Source organism: Berghia stephanieae, chromosome 3 (assembly GCF_034508935.2).
Source record: "Berghia stephanieae isolate SIO BIC M18660-M18661 chromosome 3, UCSD_Bste_1.3, whole genome shotgun sequence".
Lineage (NCBI taxonomy): Eukaryota > Metazoa > Mollusca > Gastropoda > Nudibranchia > Aeolidiidae > Berghia > Berghia stephanieae.
Genome location: NC_088362.1, coordinates 107,939,273 through 107,960,221, shown reverse-complemented (window position 1 = coordinate 107,960,221; position 20,949 = coordinate 107,939,273). Strand labels below are relative to the sequence as shown.

Here is a 20,949-nt window from a genome sequence, read left to right as displayed (position 1 = left end):
TATCAAAAGATTCAGATATTTCCCGAACGTGTTAAAGACTCTCAAATCATGAAGTCTCAGGTTTTGTGCCTTTTAAGCATGTTGGGGATAATCTGAATTTATCGATGTTAGAAGTACAAATAAATTGGCCAAATGGAAAAAGAAAGTATTTTGTCATTTTATGGCAGTTGCTGTGTCAAAGCTTTTGTTCAATGTGAATCTTACTCATTGGATTGTAAACTGTTGCCTTTGTTTTGTTTTGTATGTTTGTTTTTGTTTGGATTGGGGGGGGGGGAAGGGGGGAAGGGGGGAAGGGGGGGGGTTGTTTGTTTGTATTTCTTTTTATTTTTGTTGGGGGGTTTTTATGATTGATTTTAGTTGAATGTTGTCTTCATTGTTGTTTTTGATTCTTTTTATTTTCTTCTTTTTTGGGGGGAGGGGGACTTTTTCCCCTTTATTTTATTGTTGTTTTTGGCGCATTTTATTCCTTTTGTTTGTCTAAAAGTTATTATTTCTCCTACGTTTCCTTTTTGTTCGTGCATATGTTTGTTTGTTTGTTTGATTGATTGATTGTCTTCAAATTCTTAAAGTATTAAGTCGTTAAATAAATAATACATGAATGTTTTAATGCATTTGTAAATAAAACCAAGGTGAAGATTGAGATGTTATGTTTTTCAGTTTTAAGGGTAAAGATTGAAAGTTATTCTTACAAAAATGCAAAATTCCACTTATCAAACCAAGGAAAATTACATGTTATATTGTCCAGCGTTGTTCTCCGTATCAGAATGATTTATTAATATAATGTTACTTTTCTTTGTGTGTCATGATTGGAATCTTGATGAGGGAATGTTTTAAAGGGAAAATGTATTACTATGTATTTTTATGCACTATGTGTTATAACCTATGTTGTCAAAGGCTTCTATTAGCCTGACTAAATTATCTATGAAACATTTTTTAAATGCCGACAATAAATAAATATTTGAATTGAATTGAATTGAATTAATAAATGTCGATTTCACTTAATACTTAATATTACATATTATTCTTAGTTGTATTCTATAAAGTTGTTTTTTTCTTAAGTGCCAACATCAGATTCTCGACAGCGTAGATCAAATCAATAAATTTGAAATACACGGAAAACTTTTTTTCAAAAATAAAAACACACAAAAAAATCCTCAACCAAAAACGAAAAAAACCCAAAGAAACAATGAAAATAACAAAATAAAACAAATGGAAAGATCTAGATCCAACAAGCGTAGGACACGTCGGGTTTTATTTATGGTAAAGATGGCCTCATTTGAAGTTTTATCATAACAAAAAGGATTTCAACTGTCTCAAATTTGTGGCCATGAAAAATCTCGAAAATAATTTAGTGGTGTCTCTAAATAAGTAAAATCCCTCTAATTTGCGAAAAAAGTTTTTAAAAAATTAATTTGGTTGCTTTTATTTATTTTTATTTTTTTTACTTTGTTATTTATAACTTCGATATCTGAACAATCCGATTTTCTCTGGCTACATCTCGACAACAGAATCGTTAGCATCTTAATCAGGACAATTTTATTTCATATAACACTCGAACTTAATTACCCATAATTCGAAGCCTGGTGTTAAGTCTTTTTTGACAACTGGGTTGGGGTGGGGGTGGGGTGTTCATTTAAATCGATCAATATCCGAATTTAAACATCTGGCCAAAATGGCCGTAGGATTAGCGAATGGCTTCTTCTTCTTCTAGGTTCCATGCCTGGTCCAGGCTTCGGATACTGCATGAATTATCTCTCTCCATTCCTCCCTGTCTCTTGCCTTTTCAAACAGCTCTTGGATTGTTAGGCTGGTGAAGCCCTTCAGTTGGTCTATGAGTGTTTTTCTTTGTCTCCCCCGGGCGCGTTTACCAGGTATTTTTCCACAACTTGCCAGGTATTCATTCTTATCTTTCCTTACTATGTGTCCGAAAAAGGATAGTTGTCGATCCACTATTAAGGGCATTAGTTTCCTTTGTTGGTATGTTTGTTTTAGCACTTCTTCGTTCGTTTTGTGTGCAGTATACGATATTCTCTGCATCCTTCTCAAGCACCACATTTCAAAAGCTTCAATGTTCTTTTGTGTTTCTGCATTTGTAGTCCAGCTTTCGCATCCGTATAACAAGATTGGTCACACGTAGCACTTCAAGACTCGGAATCTAATCCCGAACGACATCTGTTTGTTTTTCAAAATGTTTCCCAGGTCCATGAAGGCCTGTTTGGCTTGAGTTATTCTTGCTCGTATGTCTCGGTTACATCTTCCATCTGTTGTCACTATTGAACCTAGGTATTTAAAACTTTCTACGTTGGTAAGTTGCTCGCCGTGAATCGTTATATTGCAGGTGTTGTTGTTTTCGGGGTTTTTCTGTATTACCATGCATTCCGTTTTGGTGATATTCACTTCCATTCCCTTGGCTTCACTATCTACTACCACTTTGTCAACAATCTTTTGAAGTTGGATTTCTGATGTTGCAATGAGTACCGTATCGTCTGCGTATCTTATATTATTTATGTTGTGACCTCCCACTTTTATTCCCTCCATATTATTTATGCCCCTCATGATTGTTTCTTGGTATAGATTAAACAGATCTGGTGAGGCAACACACCCTTGACGGACTCCTTTCTTAATAGGAATGGAATTTCCTGTAGAGTTTCCGATTTTGATAGATGCCTGCTGGGTGTAGTATAATGTTTGCATGAGTCTGAGGTCTTTCTCATCAGCGCCAATGGAGTGCAGTTGTTTTAGTATTTCTTCGTGGCGTACTCTATCAAAAGCTTTTTTGTAGTCGACAAAACAGAGGTATAGTGGGGTCTGAACCTGTATAGCTCTTTCACTTAAAACACGGAGGAGGTATATTGCGTTCCTTGTCCCTCTGTCAGGTTGGAATCCATATTGTTCTTCTGCGATTTCGGGGTTAATCTTATTCCTTTGCCTGTTGATAATTATACGCAACAGTATTTTGTTGATGTGGCTTATTAAACTTATAGTTCTAAAATTTTCGCATCTGACTGCACCTGCTTTCTTTGGTATTGCTATGAAAATAGAGTTACAGAGATCTTCTGGAATTTTCCCAGTATTGTATATATTGTTGAATAATATGTGAAGTTCATCAATTGCTAGATCTCCTAGGCTTTTTAATACCTCTACAGATATTTCATCAGGGCCTGTTGCTTTACCATCCCTCATTCGTTCCATGGCATGTTCAATTTCACTTTTTGGTGATGTTTGGTCCGCTTAATGGTTCTTTGAATTTCAGTGGTGGTTCATTTCTATTTGGATCATTGTACAGTTCGCCTATGTATTCTACCCATCGGCTTTCTATATGTTGTTCTTCAAATAGCAGTTCCCCTTGTTTGTTTTGGATACAACTTCCTGCTGCTTTGCTTTTCCTTTTCCCTGATAGTTCTTTTATTCTTTGGTGAGCTTGTTGGGGGTTGGGTTTGTATTCTCTTTCGATTTCGCAGCATTTCCAGTCTAGATAGTTCTCGTGTGCCTCGATGCATTTGGATTTAATGTGGTTGTTCAATGTTTGGTATTCTGCAGACCCTCTGTTGCATTTTCGTCTTTCTTCAAATAGGTTTAGAATTTCATTTGTCATCCATTCCTTTTTGCTGTTTATTTGAGCTATTGGTAAATGCTTTTCTGCAGTTGCTTTGACACACTTTTGGAATATATCAAATTGTTTTTCACATTTTTCATTATCAGGTTCACTTTGGCTTTGTATCATGAGTGCATTTTCAAATTCTTCTCTCATTTTTGTTTGTATGCCATTGTCTTTGCATAACCTGTAATCCCTCTTTATTCTACCAGCTGTTCTCTGAATAGCTTTAAACTTTATCCTTATTGTACAAACAACTGGGACATGGTCACTGTCTACATCGGCGCCTGGGTAGGTTTTGCAATTTAATATGCCATTTCTGAATCTTGATGATACTGCTATAAAGTCTATCTGGTTCCTTGCTCTGTCACCTGGTGATTGCCATGTCCAGGTTCTTCTTGGGTGTTGTTGAAACCAGGTGTTTGAAATCATTAATTTATTTGTTCTACACCAATCTGCCCAGATGTTTCCTCGTTCATTTCTGTCTCCGAGTCCATGTGGTCCGATTATGTCACCATCTCTGCCTCTGCCAATCTTAGCATTTAGGTCCCCCATTACCATAAGGACTTCTTGTGATTTACACATTCGTTTTGCTTTGTCTAGTGAATGGTAAAACTCTGTCATATCTGCATCTGTCGCCTTCTGTTGGTGCATAAACTTGAATAATATTGGTGTCACTACAGGTCCTCTTAGCTTAACCAGCAAAACTCTGTCTGAGATTGCTACGTGCCCTTTGTAAAATTTGGTTGATTTTTGGTCTAAGATCATCCCTACTCCTTTTTGGAAAGAGGTTCCACCACTCCATATGATCTTATATGTCATGTTGTTTTCTTGTTTTGACATGGTTCCCTGCTCTTTCCATCTCATCTCTGCCAGGCCAAGAATATTTATTTGGAGCGTTTCATTTCTTTCAGAATGTTGTTTAGTTTTCCTTTTTGGGCACAGGTCCTGACATTCCATGTCCCAATTTTGGTTTTGTCACATTTGTTAAATTTATTTCGCCTAGTAACTGGCTGACGGTTCGGTGTGACCTGACGAACATCACGCTCCCAACCGAGCGAGGCAGCAGTCTTCCGTGAAAACATGCTCCCCTTTACGCTGTCACCGTTTAACTTTTTGGACTTATTCATGCAGTTAACTCGGCAAAGTTACAAGAATGGTTTGCCATTGCCTATTCTTGTCGCCCTCTGCAGTTGGCCAGCTTGACCTGTTACCGTTCGACACCACGAGGAGGTTGCAGTAGGGCTTGATGATGATCTATCTTTGCAGACTTGGCATCATCCATTTGTCGAACATATAGCGAATGGCTACAGACCTCCAAATTCATTTCGTCAACCCAGCTTCGGAAATCTTCCTCCGGCAAAATAGTAAAATTCTGTGTTTTGCCTGTCTAAGTTCTTCGGATCAATTCGGCCCATGGAGCCGGAGTTTATCCCGGTTTGGGTTCTGTAGCGTGAAAAGGACAAAAGCAATTGTTAGCTACCCTTTGGATATGACGCTATCTCACAGACGAAGCTACTCAATCACTGCTGGGTGGATCAGAAGAAAAATAAATGTTATTCACTCGGGATCGATCTCGATGCCTTTGCGTGTGAAGCCAGTGCTCTACCAACTGGGCTATCAGGATCCCATGTTTTGACTGTGTACACCAGAATTATATATATATATGCTATTTGGCGTTAAGCTAATAATTGCTAATAATTGGCATAATCTACCTACATATAGATTTTGTAAATAATATATGATTTTTTCTCTCTCATTTAAGCTTATTTTTCTCCAGTTTATTGTCTTAATTGCATTCGTCAGCCGCTTGACGTAAACAATTTTGCACGTAGCCCTTACATCTAATTGGGGTAGGTAGGGAGATCAAGATATTAAATTGCCTAAACAATAAGAAACCATTGTGTGTTCTGTGTCTATCTGTAATATCTAATGCTATTTCTGGACCAGCTCAGACATGCAAAATACAAGTCCTATTAATTGGGAAGATCAGTCTAGACTTTAAATTAGTATTTTCAATTTTACTTTCACCTTACATCATATCTCAGAGAACACTAAAAGAACACAAATATATATTTAAGCCTACGTGGTCTAGTGGTGTGATACTCGCTTTTGGATCAGAAGGTCCTGGGTTTGAACCTCGTTCGGCTCATAGTGAGTCGCTGGAAAAGGCTTTTTACTCACATTCTCTCACCGCAAGTGTAAAATGACTACCTGGTCGTTGACAGCGTTGTCTCTGTCGGAAAAAAATTGTAATATCGTCAAACAGGCGTCATGTCTCGTTCTATATGTTATGTGTTGCTGTTGGTCAGGGACCCTTTGTAAAGAGCTTTGAGCACGTTTGTGGAAATCGCCCTCTATAAAATCTCAAGTTCAAACCCAAGCCCAGACACACAGTTGTTGCTGCTGTCTTGGTTAAAACTGGTGGGTTTGTAATACTAATCAAATAAATGATATTAGAATTAATAATTTGAAAGAAAATATATATATATATAGCAATAATCAATAACCAGTCTCGTCGATAAATGGTTAAAAGACATACATGACCATATGGTAATATTACTTTCTTATGATTGTTTGAAAAATAATATTATGAACACGAAAAGGGATAGACTGTTTTTGTCATACAATATAGTTCCTATATAATTTGTTTTACATCGTATGGCATATTATAATCCCCCACAGTTTTTTGCTCATCATTTACAATAATTTAACATTTTCAACTGCACAAATAGCAGAATGTATTTCGGAGTAGCTCGTGTAGAATGAACAGTAGTATATTCTAGCTACCCTTTCAATAAAATATTAGTATTTTTACCTGATACACACACACACACACACACACACACACACATATATATATATATATATATATATATATATATATATATGACTTTTGCGTTTGCAATGTACAAAAATGGTATATATCATACTGCATTGCAAATGTCTCTTAAATATTTGATTTTATTATCTTACAATGTGTAGATAACAATATAACTAGTGTTTTCAACGTGATACAAACCCTATTTCTTTAGATCCACGACAAGACGTTAAACCACCACCTTGGTATAAACTCGCTAGATATATCTAAATAAGACTCTAAGCTGAACAAGTGGAAACATGTCTGTTCCCAACTCTCGTGTCCTATAAGAAAAGGTACAAACCCTATGTCTTTCGATCCACGACAAGACGTTAAACCACCACCTTGGTATATAAACTAGCTAGATATATCTAAATAAGACTCTAAACTCAACAAGGGGAAACATGTCTGTTCCCTACTCTCGTGTCCTATAAGAAAAGGTACAAACCCTATGTCTTTAGATCCACGACAAGACGACAAACCACCACCTTGGTATAAACTCGCTAGATATATCTAAATAAGACTCTAAACTCAACAAGGGGAAACATGTCTGTTCCCAACTCTCGTGTCCTATAAGAAAAGGTACAAACCCTATGTCTTTCGATCCACGACAAGACGTTAAACCACCACTTTGGTATAAACTCGCTAGATATATCTAAATAAGACTCTAAACTCAACAAGGGGAAACATGTCTGTTCCCAACTCTCGTGTCCTATAAGAAAAAGTACAAACCCTATGTCTTTAGATCCACGACAAGACGACAAACCACCACCTTGGTATAAACTAGCTAGATATATCTAAATAAGACTCTAAACTCAACAAGGGGAAACATGTCTGTTCCCAACTCTCGTGTCCTATAAGAAAAGGTACAAACCCTATGTCTTTAGATCCACGACAAGACGACAAACCACCACCTTGGTATAAACTCGCTAGATATATCTAAATAAGACTCTAAACTCAACAAGGGGAAACATGTCTGTTCCCTACTCTCGTGTCCTATAAGAAAAGGTACAAACCCTATGTCTTTAGATCCACGACAAGACGTTAAACCACCACCTTGGTATAAACTAGCTAGATATATCTAAATAAGACTCTAAACTCAACAAGGGGAAACATGTCTGTTCCCAACTCTCGTGTCCTATAAGAAAAGGTACAAACCCTATGTCTTTCGATCCACAACAAGACGTTAAACCACCACCTTGGTATAAACTCGCTAGATATATCTAAATAAGACTCTAAACTCAACAAGGGGAAACATGTCTGTTCCCTACTCTCGTGTCCTATAAGAAAAGATACAAACCCTATGTCTTTAGATCCACGACAAGACGTTAAACCACCACCTTGGTATAAACTCGCTAGATATATCTAAATAAGACTCTAAACTCAACAAGGGGAAACATGTCTGTTCCCAACTCTCGTGTCCTATAAGAAAAGGTACAAACCCTATGTCTTTCGATCCACGACAAGACGTTAAACCACCACCTTGGTATAAACTAGCTAGATATATCTAAATAAGACTCTAAACTCAACAAGGGGAAACATGTCTGTTCCCTACTCTCGTGTCCTATAAGAAAAGGTACAAACCCTATGTCTTTCGATCCACGACAAGACGACAAACCACCACCTTGGTATAAACTAGCTAGATATATCTAAATAAGACTCTAAACTCAACAAGGGGAAACATGTCTGTTCCCTACTCTCGTGTCCTATAAGAAAAGGTACAAACCCTATGTCTTTAGATCCACGACAAGACGTTAAACCACCACCTTGGTATAAACTAGCTAGATATATCTAAATAAGACTCTAAACTCAACAAGGGGAAACATGTCTGTTCCCTACTCTCGTGTCCTATAAGAAAAGGTACAAACCCTATGTCTTTCGATCCACGACAAGACGTTAAACCACCACCTTGGTATAAACTAGCTAGATATATCTAAATAAGACTCTAAACTCAACAAGGGGAAACATGTCTGTTCCCTACTCTCGTGTCCTATAAGAAAAGGTACAAACCCTATGTCTTTCGATCCACGACAAGACGGCAAACCACCACCTTGGTATAAACTAGCTAGATATATCTAAATAAGACTCTAAACTCAACAAGTGGAAACATGTCTGTTCCCTACTCTCGTGTCCTATAAGAAAAGGTACAAACCCTATGTCTTTAGATCCACGACAAGACGACAAACCACCACCTTGGTATAAACTAGCTAGATATATCTAAATAAGACTCTAAACTCAACAAGGGGAAACATGTCTGTTCCCTACTCTCGTGTCCTATAAGAAAAGGTACAAACCCTATTTCTTTAGATCCACGACAAGACGTTAAACCACCACCTTGGTATAAACTAGCTAGATATATCTAAATAAGACTCTAAACTCAACAAGGGGAAACATGTCTGTTCCCAACTCTCGTGTCCTATAAGAAAAGGTACAAACCCTATGTCTTTCGATCCACGACAAGACGTTAAACCACCACCTTGGTATAAACTAGCTAGATATATCTAAATAAGACTCTAAACTCAACAAGGGGAAACATGTCTGTTCCCAACTCTCGTGTCCTATAAGAAAAGGTACAAACCCTATGTCTTTAGATCCACGACAAGACGACAAACCACCACCTTGGTATAAACTCGCTAGATATATCTAAATAAGACTCTAAACTCAACAAGGGGAAACATGTCTGTTCCCAACTCTCGTGTCCTATAAGAAAAGGTACAAACCCTATGTCTTTCGATCCACGACAAGACGTTAAACCACCACCTTGGTATAAACTCGCTAGATATATCTAAATAAGACTCTAAACTCAACAAGGGGAAACATGTCTGTTCCCTACTCTCGTGTCCTATAAGAAAAAGCCTCAGGCCCTAATCCAATCCAGTACTTGCCTTGTTACCGTTATCCAATGGATACGTATATTCAGAGAAATCGTGTCTCCATTCCCGTCTTTGTTCTTATATTGTGACAACCCTCTTTAAATTGGTATTCTAGTTGTGGTGAGCTGAATGCTTACAATTGAACCTTAATAAAGTCAAACTTGAAACCTATAACATCATCTATTGAGAACAGCAGTTATAGTTTCTTTAACTCCAAAAGGTTATAATTTTGTATTTCTCATCATTTTAACGATGAAATAACTTTTCCGCATCTGCTTCACTCTATCGTCCTACCGAATTGATGCAGTTGGTCACATTTTATTTACACTCATTATTATGTCTTATATTTCCTTCTAAAACGCTAATTTTGATTTTTATCATTTCAATGCCTTTTACACAATTTTATATTGAAATAATCGTGGTGATAATAAATACAAAATAAAAGAAAGAAAGAAAGAAAATTCCCTTTATTCATCCCATAGGGGAAATTTGTCTCTAGGGTCTAGTCCAAGTGAAGACTGGGATCACCCAGGCCTCCGCCGCAGTGCTAGGACGCGGTGATTTGCTCTAGGCCACACAGCGCGGCGATGGGTGATCGAACTCGGTACCGTTCGGGTACGAAGCAAAGACCTTACCGCTGAGCCACGCTGACCCTGAAAAAATACCAAAATAGTTTCCTCATCCGTTTTTGTTGGTTTTTTATTTTGTTGGGGTTTTTGTGGGTGGAGAGGGGGGGGGGGGGGGCATTCCGGACGTGTATCCAATCGTTGCACGAGCTTGAGAGTGCCTGTTGGGAACTAAGTTCGAATTCCAAAATGCAGAAATGTTAGAAATCTTTTATTCTACCCGTTAATCGATTCTGATTTCGTTATCTCAGAATAAAAGACAATTTTCAAAAACATTTATCTAAATCACGCATCTTTTTAAAAATATAAATTTTAGTGAAATTCAACGTTTGAAAATCTGATTATAAATTATGATTGTAAACTAATTATCATTAGACGTTACTGTTGGGAGGAGTATAATAATGAAAGTGATGGCGTACTCTGTAAACCGTCAACTATTGCCTTGTAAAACAGACGAGTTTTTTTTATTGGCATTCCTAGCTGTTCTATTATTGTACGTTTGAAGTCAGTCAACAAAACAGTTTCCAAGATTTTGAAAGGGAAGCTAAAATAATATTGTATGATGATGATGCTGATGATGATGATGATGATGATGATGATGATGATGATGATGATGATGATGATGATGATGATGATGGTGATGATGATGGTAATGATGATGATGATGATGATGTTTTTGTTGTTGTTGTTGTTGTTGTTGTTGTTGTTGTTGTTGTTGTTGTTGTTGTTGTTGTACGTTTTAAGTCAGTCAACAAAACAGTTTCCAAGATGTTGAAAGGGAAGCTAAAATAATATTGTATGATGATGATGATGATGATGATGATGATGATGATGATGATGATGGTAATGATGATGATGATGATGATGTTGTTGTTGTTGTTGTTGTTGTACGTTTTAAGTCAGTCAACAAAACAGTTTCCAAGATTTTGAAAGGGAAGCTAAAATAACATTTGACGCGACACAAAGGTTTCAACAAACTGATTGGTCAGATTACTTCAAGGGGCAGCGTGGCTCAGTGGTATGGTCTTTGCTTCCTACCCGAAAGGTACCGGGTTGAATCACCCGCCGCTTCGTTGTGTGGCCTTGAGCAAGTCGCCTCGCCCTAGCTCACTTTGCGGCGCTGCTCTGCGGCTGGGTTATTCCAGTCTTCCCTTGGAAGAGACCCTAAAGACAAATTTTCCCTTGGGGATGAATAAAGGGAATTTTATTTTTTTTTTTTTTTACTTCAATTAAATCATATTATTTCACTAACAACATTTTGAGCACATCCATTTCTCGAACAACCGCTGAATTACTTCTGCCTTTTTATTGTTGTTGCTGCTGTTGTTGATGATGATGTTGTTGTTGATGATGATGGTGATGATGGTGATGATGATGATTGATATGATGATAATGGTGATGATGATGATGGTGATGATGATGATTGATATGATGATGATGGTGATGATGATGATGGTGATGATGATGATTGATATGATGATGATGGTGATGATGATGATGGTGATGATGATGATTGATATGATGATGATGGTGATGATGATGATGATGATGATGATTGATATGATGGTGATGGTGATGATGATGATGATGATGTTGATGATGCTGATGATGATGATGATGATGATGATGATGATGGTGGTGGTGGTGGTGGTGGTGGTATTGATGATGATGATTATGATGATGATGTTGTTGTTATGGTTGTTGTTGTTGTTGTTGTTGTCATTGTTGCTTCTGATTTATCGACCGGGTAAATTTACGTTGACGTGCACATCAAAATGTTGAGTTGGTTCTGTAAAAAAAAAAAATTCAAAATTATGGTCATCAATTTTACTCAAACCTTTTATTTTACTTTCTAGAGTTCTGTAATTTATATATATTTTGTCTTTAAATCGTTTTCTTGTGAACCTTGTCGTATTCATTCTGATCAAAGAATGACCAGCGAGTGGATAGAATTCCCACCGCTGTCTCTCCACCCATTTCCCCAGGGACCTTATGGTTAATAAATTACCTCTAGGATGTCAACGTTTTCATCCGGATGACAAGAATCCATCTATATTTAGAACGTCCTTTTGTGTAATTTTACATTCGTTGATGAAGTTTGGAAATTTCATAGGCGAATTTGAAATCCGAGTGGTAAATCATTTGGTTTTGATGTGTTATAAAAATTAAACCAAAAAAAAGATTTTAAAATTCCCTTTTTTTCGTCCTAAAGGGGAAATTTTTCTCTATTGTCCATTTCAATGGAAGAGTGGAATAACCCATGCGTCAGCCGCAGTGTAGCGCCGCAAATTGATTTAGGTGACTTGCTCAAAACCACACATGGCAGCGACGGGTGATCGAACTCAGTACTATTCTGGTCCGAAGCAAAGACCGTACCGCTGAGCCACGTTACACTCACACGTTGTGGTGTGATCGTCAGCTTTTGATCTGTTTGTCCACAGCTCGAGTTCTACAGTGGGTCGGAGAAACGTTTGAGTTATTCGAAAAGGCTCATTACTCACATTTTATTCACCATACTCATGAGTAAAACGAGTACCTGACAGGCCGGTAATAGCGTTGTCTCTGAGGGAAAATTTCTTCTCACGCCTAACAAGCGTCATGTCTTGTTGCAACATGTTTAGTGGTTGCTGTTGGCCTGGGACTCCTTGTAAAGTTCTTTTAGCATATTTAATTGATAAGATATTGATTTTATTTTCAATGCTAGATGCTTGCTGGGGTTTGTTGTTGTTGTTGTTGTTGTTTTTGTTGTTGTTGTTGTTGTTGTTTTTGTTGTTGTTGTTTTGTTGTTCGTTTGTTGGGGGGATTGAGGGAAGGGGGGGGGGGGGGGCGATATGGGAATTTTTTTAGTATGTGTATAATTTGTCTTTGTTTTTTTGTTTGTTTTTTATGGGGGGCGGGGGGGGGGGGTCTCCGTTTGTTTATTTTTTTCTTACTTTTTTTTTGTTTGTTAAGTATAGTTTCTTTCTTATTTTTGTTTTATTTTGTTTTTGTTTTCTGGGGGATGGGGTGTTGCCTTTGATTTGTTTGTTTCTTTTTTTTTTTTTTGGGGGGGGGGGGGTTGTTGTTTTTGTTTTTGTTTTTTGCTTTGGGTTGTATTGGGCTAGGGGTTGGAGGTGTTTGTTTTGATTTGTGTTGTTTTTTTTTGTTTTTGTTTTTTGTTGTTTTTTTTTTTTTTTGGGGGGGGGGGGGGTTGTTGTTTTGTTGGGGTTTTGTTGTTTGTTTGTATATGTATGTGTGTGTGTGTGTGTTTTAGTTATTCATATATTTTTCTTTGATAGAAAGGTAAAAAGTATCCGTTTTACTGGAACTAAAATGATGTACAATGCTGGAAACGTCGTAAAACCAGTAAGAACTTGAAAAACTGAACGAAAAATAGCGTGATCGATACGAGTAAACACCTAATTTTCAGCTAAATCCATGGAGATCGCTGGTGAATTATCAGCAAAAAAAAATAATTAAACAAACATGATTTTCGTTTTCAAAAGGGGGATAAGTACAATGCAAGAAGATTTGTGCTGGAAATCAAATCTTGCATTTCAGATATTCTCACTCAAGGAAACAATAATTATTATTATTATAACTGACTATTTGGCATTCCAAACATCTAATAATACAATTTGTTTGGTCCACCCGACTTGGTGGTTATTTCCTCATAAATAGTCTCACTGGATTAATCGTTACAGCGATGGATTGTGACATCCAGTACATTACAGATGACGGGGTGTATCAAAATGATTGATGTGTCCGTTCTGGATATCGTCAAACCAAACCCCTTAACAAGACTAATAAATATTGGATGGTATGTTTACTATGATAATATGATCATACTAATACTCTCTTCGCCATGTCTAGAATTGTCAGATAGTTATATTTATCTTTGTGTATATTTGATTTGGTTTCAAAACTCCTACCCTTATATAGATAGTATGCGCTTGGATTAGAAGCTCACATGATTGTTATCCGGAAGTATAACGGACCACCACACAAAAATATATGTAACCTTAAACGTTTATAGTCTGGTTTATACAGTTTAGTGAGAATTACTCATAAACACGGGTGGCAAAAAAACAATAACAAAACCCGGATGGTGTCAACTTCATTCTCTCCATTGGCCGTACTCTGAAAAAGAAAAACACTCAGATTTAGATTTTGGCTAGAAAATTCGTCCTTCAAAAATAGATCAATTAATATGACCCTCATCTTGCCAAAAACTCTCAAATCTGTTACTTTCGAAGTCTCGGGTTTGAGAGTTTTTGGCAAGATGTGGATCATAATATCTATCGATATTATTTGAAGGATGAGTTTTCTGGCCAACTTTTAAATAAATATTTGTTTTTTCGTAGTCTGGAAGCATATTCGGTGAGTTCCTTGTCAGAATGTAAACATCGGGATATTTACATTGAAATGACTTCAATCGACCTAATGGAAACCAAAGACACACTTGCCTTTATTTTGACAAAGCTAAAACAATCATTTTGTCAGAGGTCTTCAACGTAAAACGTCTGGCACATTTATTTGATGCTCAAATCACTTCCGACTGGTATCTATGAGATGTGTATTGAGCTTGGTTTCCTTTATCACAGAGTTTTGTGCATTTTTTTTTTTTTTTGTTTTGTTTTGTTTTTCGTTTGTTTTTTAAAAGTTTTTTTAAATGTTTTATTTGTTGTTGTTTTTTAATTGTTTTGTATTTTTGATTATTTTTTTTTTTTTTGTTGTTTGTTTTTGTTTTTTTGTTTTGTTTGTTTTTGTTTGTTTGTTTTTTTTTGTTTTGTTTTTTGTTTTTTGTTGTTTTTTTTTTGGGGGGGGGGGGGGTTCGGGCGGTATTTTGTTTGTTTGCGTAGATATTATAGATATCGTGCACACAAGAGTCGCAAAGTCACCTCTTGTATTATTCTATCCAAAGGATAGTAGCAAGCAATTGCTATTGTCCGTTTCACGCTACAGAAACCGGGATACACTCCGGCTCCATGGGCCCAATGGCTCTGAAGGACTACTCAAAGTCCAGTCCAGGATACGTCAGAAATTTTTTTGAACGATATCCAGAAGACGATAATCAGTCAATTTTGTTTCATTCTTCGACCTCAATAACAAACTCCGTGTCCTTTGCAATGGGAGTCATCTATATTCATGTCTTCGTCCAACCGACTCATCAATCACGTGATTTGTTGCTGTCAAACGATTGGACAGTTCTGAACAAATGTAAACACGCTGCTTTATTTATGAAAGTTGTAAACATACCCATGTGTCAAGCTGAACACAATGACCAATCGTAATGTAAGAAAGTTCCAAAACTGTGAACACTTTTCACTATGTGGATGACTTTGAGCATACTTTGCAATGTGACCAAAATCCTCGAGCACATGGAAAGTTAATATAGATAGTATGCGCTTGGCTAAGAAGCTCATAACATTGCCATCCGGAAGTATAACGAACCAACACACAAAACTATGTGTATCCATGAACGTTTATAGTCAGATTAATACAGTTCAGAAAAATCTCGCTCGCACCTGGAGTCAATACTAGACCCCATACGTGTGAAATGAGAACTATAAACACTGATCAATTGGGATATTCAGTCAAGATAATATTGTCTACCACACCGCCGTTCCCAAACAACACACAATTCGAGGGAAGACACAAAGGCAAAAGCGCCTGACAGGCGCCATTCGCGTCCCACATGATAAGTTGCTGATGGCTAGTGACCCTTGTTGAGCGCATTTAATTAGAGCCATTGGGCTACGAAAAGAACAAGAGTGTTCTGGTTTGTTTTTTTTTGGTTTTTTTTTTTTTTTGGTTTTTTTTTTTTGTTGTTGTTTTTTGTTTTTGTTTGATTGTTTTTGTTCTTATTGTTCGTTTGTTAGGTTGGTTGGTTGATTTTTTTTTTTTTTTTTTTTTTTTTGGGGGGGGGGGGGGGGTTTGTTTGTTTTAATGTTTGTTTTTTTATAAGGGGGGTGGGGGGGGGGGTGGTAGGATTCATTTAGACCATGAAACGTGTAGATGAATACCAACGTGTCGAATAGACTTAAACCAGAGCCATCACAGAAATCCAGGTTTATGAAATTATCATACGTTTTGAATCTTCGCTATCTATTGATGTATGTTTAAAGTCTCCAGTTTATGGCTTGTTCACAAGTTTTGGTTCATTTTGATCTATCGATTACAAGTAACAGCTCTATGGCCAAAATCTTTTTTTAAAAAAGAGCTTAGTCAAACATTCAATAATGGCATTCCATATCCCAAAAACATTCCAGATAATTCTATGGAGCGTGAGATGTACAATAGCAGTTTCTTGATATCCTTTGGAAAGCACTTTCCGCCAGATCTAACAGACCCAGCTACCCAATCACTGCTGGTTGAAGAAGGGGGGGGGGGGTAAGATGATTTTTTTAATCGACTTCATTCGAAATCGGTCTCGATTCCTTTGAGTGTGAAGCGAATGCTCTACCCTCTGGGCTATCGGTACCCCCTTCAACGTGGAAAGATGCATTCAACAAATGACCCCTTGTCACGTGCTCCTGACTCTTAAAACCCCCTGGGGACAAAAATAAGGGATGAAAGTTGTTATCTTTATATCACACGCTGTGGCTACAAAAGTGTTCCCTAAGGAACTGGCAGTCATATTATACATGCGGACAAATGCGTCTTATCCGACGTGTATTCAGTTGTAGGTCTGATAACCCAAATGGTCATGGGCCCATTGTTGTAAATTGGAAATACTCTTATAATAATTGAGATTTATATAGCGCAATATCCACTAAATGTGTCCAAGCGCTTTACAAGGGGTCCCTGGTCAACAGCAACATTTAACATGTAGGACGGAACATGACGCTGGTTAGGCGATATTACAATTTTTCGGACAAAGCCAACGCTGTTAACGGCAAGGTACTCATTTTACACTTGCGTACGGCGAGAGAATGTGAGTAAAGAGCCTTTTCCAAGGACTCAACTATGCGCCGAGCGCGAGGCTCGAACCCAGGACCCTCCGATCCGAGAGCGAGTGTCATACCACTAGACCACATAGCCGTACTCTTAATATACCAACACAAAATATTCTTCGTTACAACAATGTTAAATCAGGCCCATAATTGAGCTCGGTTATCAGACCTGCAAATATGGGCACCTGGGTCTCATCGGTTGCAAGGACTTGAGTTTGTGCCTTTCGCTACACTAGTAAGTAGATCAAGTTGTCTAGGAATTTTTTTGTGTGTAATATGATAGTGAATCGTCTGTATTTTTTTTAAATACCAAAGAGAAAGGGGATTATAGTAAGAATAGAAATGAGCATTTATGAAAGATAAATGAATATCTCATAATCTCTTTACATGTTTTACTTATAAAGATAATAAATGGAAGAAGGGGGAATGGGGCAAGGAATGTGCAGCACAGACAACAACAATATGTCAACTTATGAAAGATGAAATGGCAAGGGGGCAGAGTGGCTCAGCGGTACGGCCTTTGATTCATACCCGAAAGGTACCGAAATCGAATACACGCTGCGCCGGTTGACCTTGAGTAAGTCACCTCACCGTAGAGCAGTTTGCGTTGCTGCACTACGGCTGACGCCTGGGTTATTCCTGTATTCCCTTGGAATAGACCCTAAAGACAAATTTTCCCTATGCGATTAATAAAGGGAAATTTATTTTACTTTAGTTTTAGTTTTTTAAACATCACACTACAAAAGAAATCTGTTGCCTACAGTGAAAAATCTCAATTATATTTTAGAAAATGATTCGTTAATTTAATTTTTTTTTTTCTGCCAAACTTCAGAAGTCTATTATTAACGAATGTTTAACAAGCTGAAGGACATCTTAGTTCATCGTTATATGATACAAAAATATCAGTTCTATCACTCTTGTATAATCTGTAATTGTCTGTGGCTAGGTACTTATTCAATTCTAAGTCATGTGGGATAATGTACCTAAAGCCAAGGACGCAACGCCGAGGTCATGATTTCAAAAATGTTGTCACTTATTCTGTCATTGACCAAGCTCAACATCGCTTGTATTTGTTACAAGACGAGCCCATCATTGTACCGGTGAAACACCGACGTCGACGTAAAGCTCCAACCAATCAGCCAAAGGTTGTGACCTTTTCTTGAAAGGAACGATAACTCCAAATCCAATAGTTTTTATATTTTCTTTACGTGATCTATTGACACAACTGACAGAAGTCCTAGGATTACGGGTGTTGGCATGGAAACATATAAATACATGAAATACTAACATAAATGCTATGGAAAGGTCATGACCCTGTATTTGATGGCATCTTTTACAAATGTATCACTCGTTTTCAGTTTCTGAGCTGCCTCTCTCTCTCTCTCTCTCTCTCTCTCTCTCTCTCTCTCTCTCTCTCTCTCTCTCTCTCTCTCTCTCTCTCTCTCTCTCTCTTTCTTTCTTTCTTTCTTTCTTTCTCTCTCTCTCTCTTTCTTTCTTTCTTTCTTTCTTTCTCTCTCTCTCTCTCTCTCTCTCTCTCTCTCTCTCTCTCTCTCTCTCTCTCTCTCTCTCTCTCTCTCTCTCTTTCTTTCTTTCTTTCTTTCTTTCTCTCTCTCTCTTTCTTTCTTTCTTTCTCCCTCTTTCCATCTCTCTCTCTCTCTCTCTCTCTCTCTCTCCCCTCTCTCTCTCTCTCTCCATGTGTGTGTGTGTGTATGTGATAGACAGTAGTTAGTTAGATAGATAGACAAATAAATAGACAGATAGGTGGATAAAGAGGTAGATAAATTGATTTGTAAATACTACAGATAGAGGGCCGAGTAGGGACACATAGATCGATTCATCCATATCCCTAGCTATTCTCCACCCAACCCAATTTCTCTCCTTTATCACTCAACAACTACGCCACCATGGGGGATTTGTACTGTATGTAATTAAATGTTGGAGAAATGAATGAAGCTTAACAAGATAAATCTGTGGAAGTGCGCTGTATAAATATTCATAAGGGGGCAACGTGCGCAGCGGAATGGTCTTTGCTTCGTATCCGAAAGGTACCAAGTTCACATACACCCACCACCGCCTTGTGTCACCTTGAGCAAAATCACTTCGCCCTCGCTCAATTTGCGGCGCTGCACTGCGGCTGGTGCCTTGATTATTTCATTCTTCTCTTGGAATAGACCATAAACACAAATTTCCCCTATGGAATGAATAAAGGGAGTTTTTGTTATTGTTTTTTTTTTTTTTTGGGGGGGGGGGGGGGTTTGTGTGTGTGTGTGTGTGTGTGTGTGTGTGTGTGTGTGTGTGTGTGACTTTTTTTTTAAAAATATAGTTATGGTCACGTGGTGGCTATGATGTCAACCACTGCCATCCTATTCACCCTTCGTGCAAATTGTTAGCTGGGTCTCTTTAAGGCCAAGCAAGAGTAAAGGCGACGTGTAAAAGTGCAGGCCACGCTTCGGCTTTCTGACTGACTCCGGACAATGCATCGCTAAACAGGAAAACGTTGGGGTTTGTTTGTTTGTTTGTTTGTTTGTTTGTTTTGTTTGTTTGTGTGTGTGTGTGTGTGTGTGTGTGTGTGTGTGTGTGTTTCTTCAGACAGTGAAAATTAACAATGATAATTGTGACTGCACATATTGGCCAATTATACAGAGTAATCTCCACTTAACGTGCTCGATTCCCATCGTCGACTGTTTTCTTCTAGTATAGCTTGATAAGGGGAAACAATCCCCTCAAAAACCATGATATGTCAAATACTTTTGGTTGTTTCCCTTGAAATAAATCTGTCGACGATGTTGTTTGCTTATAGATAGTATGCGCTTGCCAAGGAGTTCACAACATTGCCATCCGGAAGTAGAACGGACCAACACACAAACTCTGTGTAACCATGAACTTTTATAGTCTGGTTAATACAGTTTAGTGAGAACAACTCACAAACGCGGATGGCAAAAACAATAACAAAGGCCTGAGTGACGTCATCTGCATACTATCTATATTATGTTCCCATTCTTGTGGTGGTAGTGGTGGTGGTGGTGGTGGTTGTAATGTTGTTGTTGATGATGATGATTATGATGATGATGATGATGATGATGATGATGATGATGATGAAGATGATGATGATGATGATGATGATGATGATGATATTATCTAGAAATAGCATATTATGTTCACAATGCAGTTATGTTCTCTTATTGCCGTAATTGCTAGGAACCCAAATAAATAAGAAACAAAGACACGTTGTAAAAATCGTGACGACATCACACGTATTGGTTCCATCGACGGGAGCCGGGGGGAGAATGGAGGGGAGCGCGAATCTGACTAGATCAGGGGAAACAATCCAAAGAAAAAGTCGTGATATGAGTCAATACTTTTGGTTGTGTTCCTTGATAAAATCATCGCCGACATTTTGCTTGATTACTATTCTCGTGTTAGTGGTGGTGGTGATGACAGTGATGAGGAGGAGGGTGACGATGATGATGATGATGATGATGATGATGATGATGATGATGATGATGATGATGATGATGGCTATTTGTTGAAACATGTATATTTAAAGCCATATTAATAACCAATGTCATGTTCTCTTTCTATTCACAGGCTCACAGGCAACACCAAGAAGCGACCTAAACCATTCGCCTCACGGTCGGCCGTGGTCAACAAAAGGTTAAAGGTCAAAACACAGGCGACAGCACGACCAGCGACACAACAGTACTTAATGATATCGACAGACGGCGCAAACAACACCGTCAACAGTAACGATACTGACACGTGAGTAACTGAGACAAATCTGAGGGTTAGATTTAGGTACATAGATAACCAAATCTTGTGTCCGGATGAGACTTGTAGGTGATCTCAAACTAAGTACATTGGTGATATGCTCTTGGAATCTACATCAGATCCCTATTTATAGGTGATCTCAAACTAAGTACATTGGTGGAGTGCTCTTGGAATCTACATCTGATCCCTATTTATAGGTGATCTCAAACTAAGTACATTGGTGGAGTGCTCTTGGAATCTACATCTGATCCCTATTTGTTCCCAGTTCCCCTTTGTCTTACTTTCTCTTGGG

The 20,949-nt window shown here is 37.9% G+C and overlaps 1 long non-coding RNA gene across 1 annotated transcript in view; it reads left to right on the top strand.

Moving 5' to 3' along the window:
• Positions 1 to 20,652, top strand: part of LOC144969427 (uncharacterized) — a 202,713-nt gene extending 182,061 nt beyond the window's left edge. Inside the window, exon 3 of the long non-coding RNA XR_013644752.1 lies at positions 20,478 to 20,652. This is a non-coding gene — a long non-coding RNA (uncharacterized LOC144969427). The remainder of the gene's footprint in view (positions 1 to 20,477) is intronic.
• Positions 20,653 to 20,949: the final 297 nt, after the last annotated feature.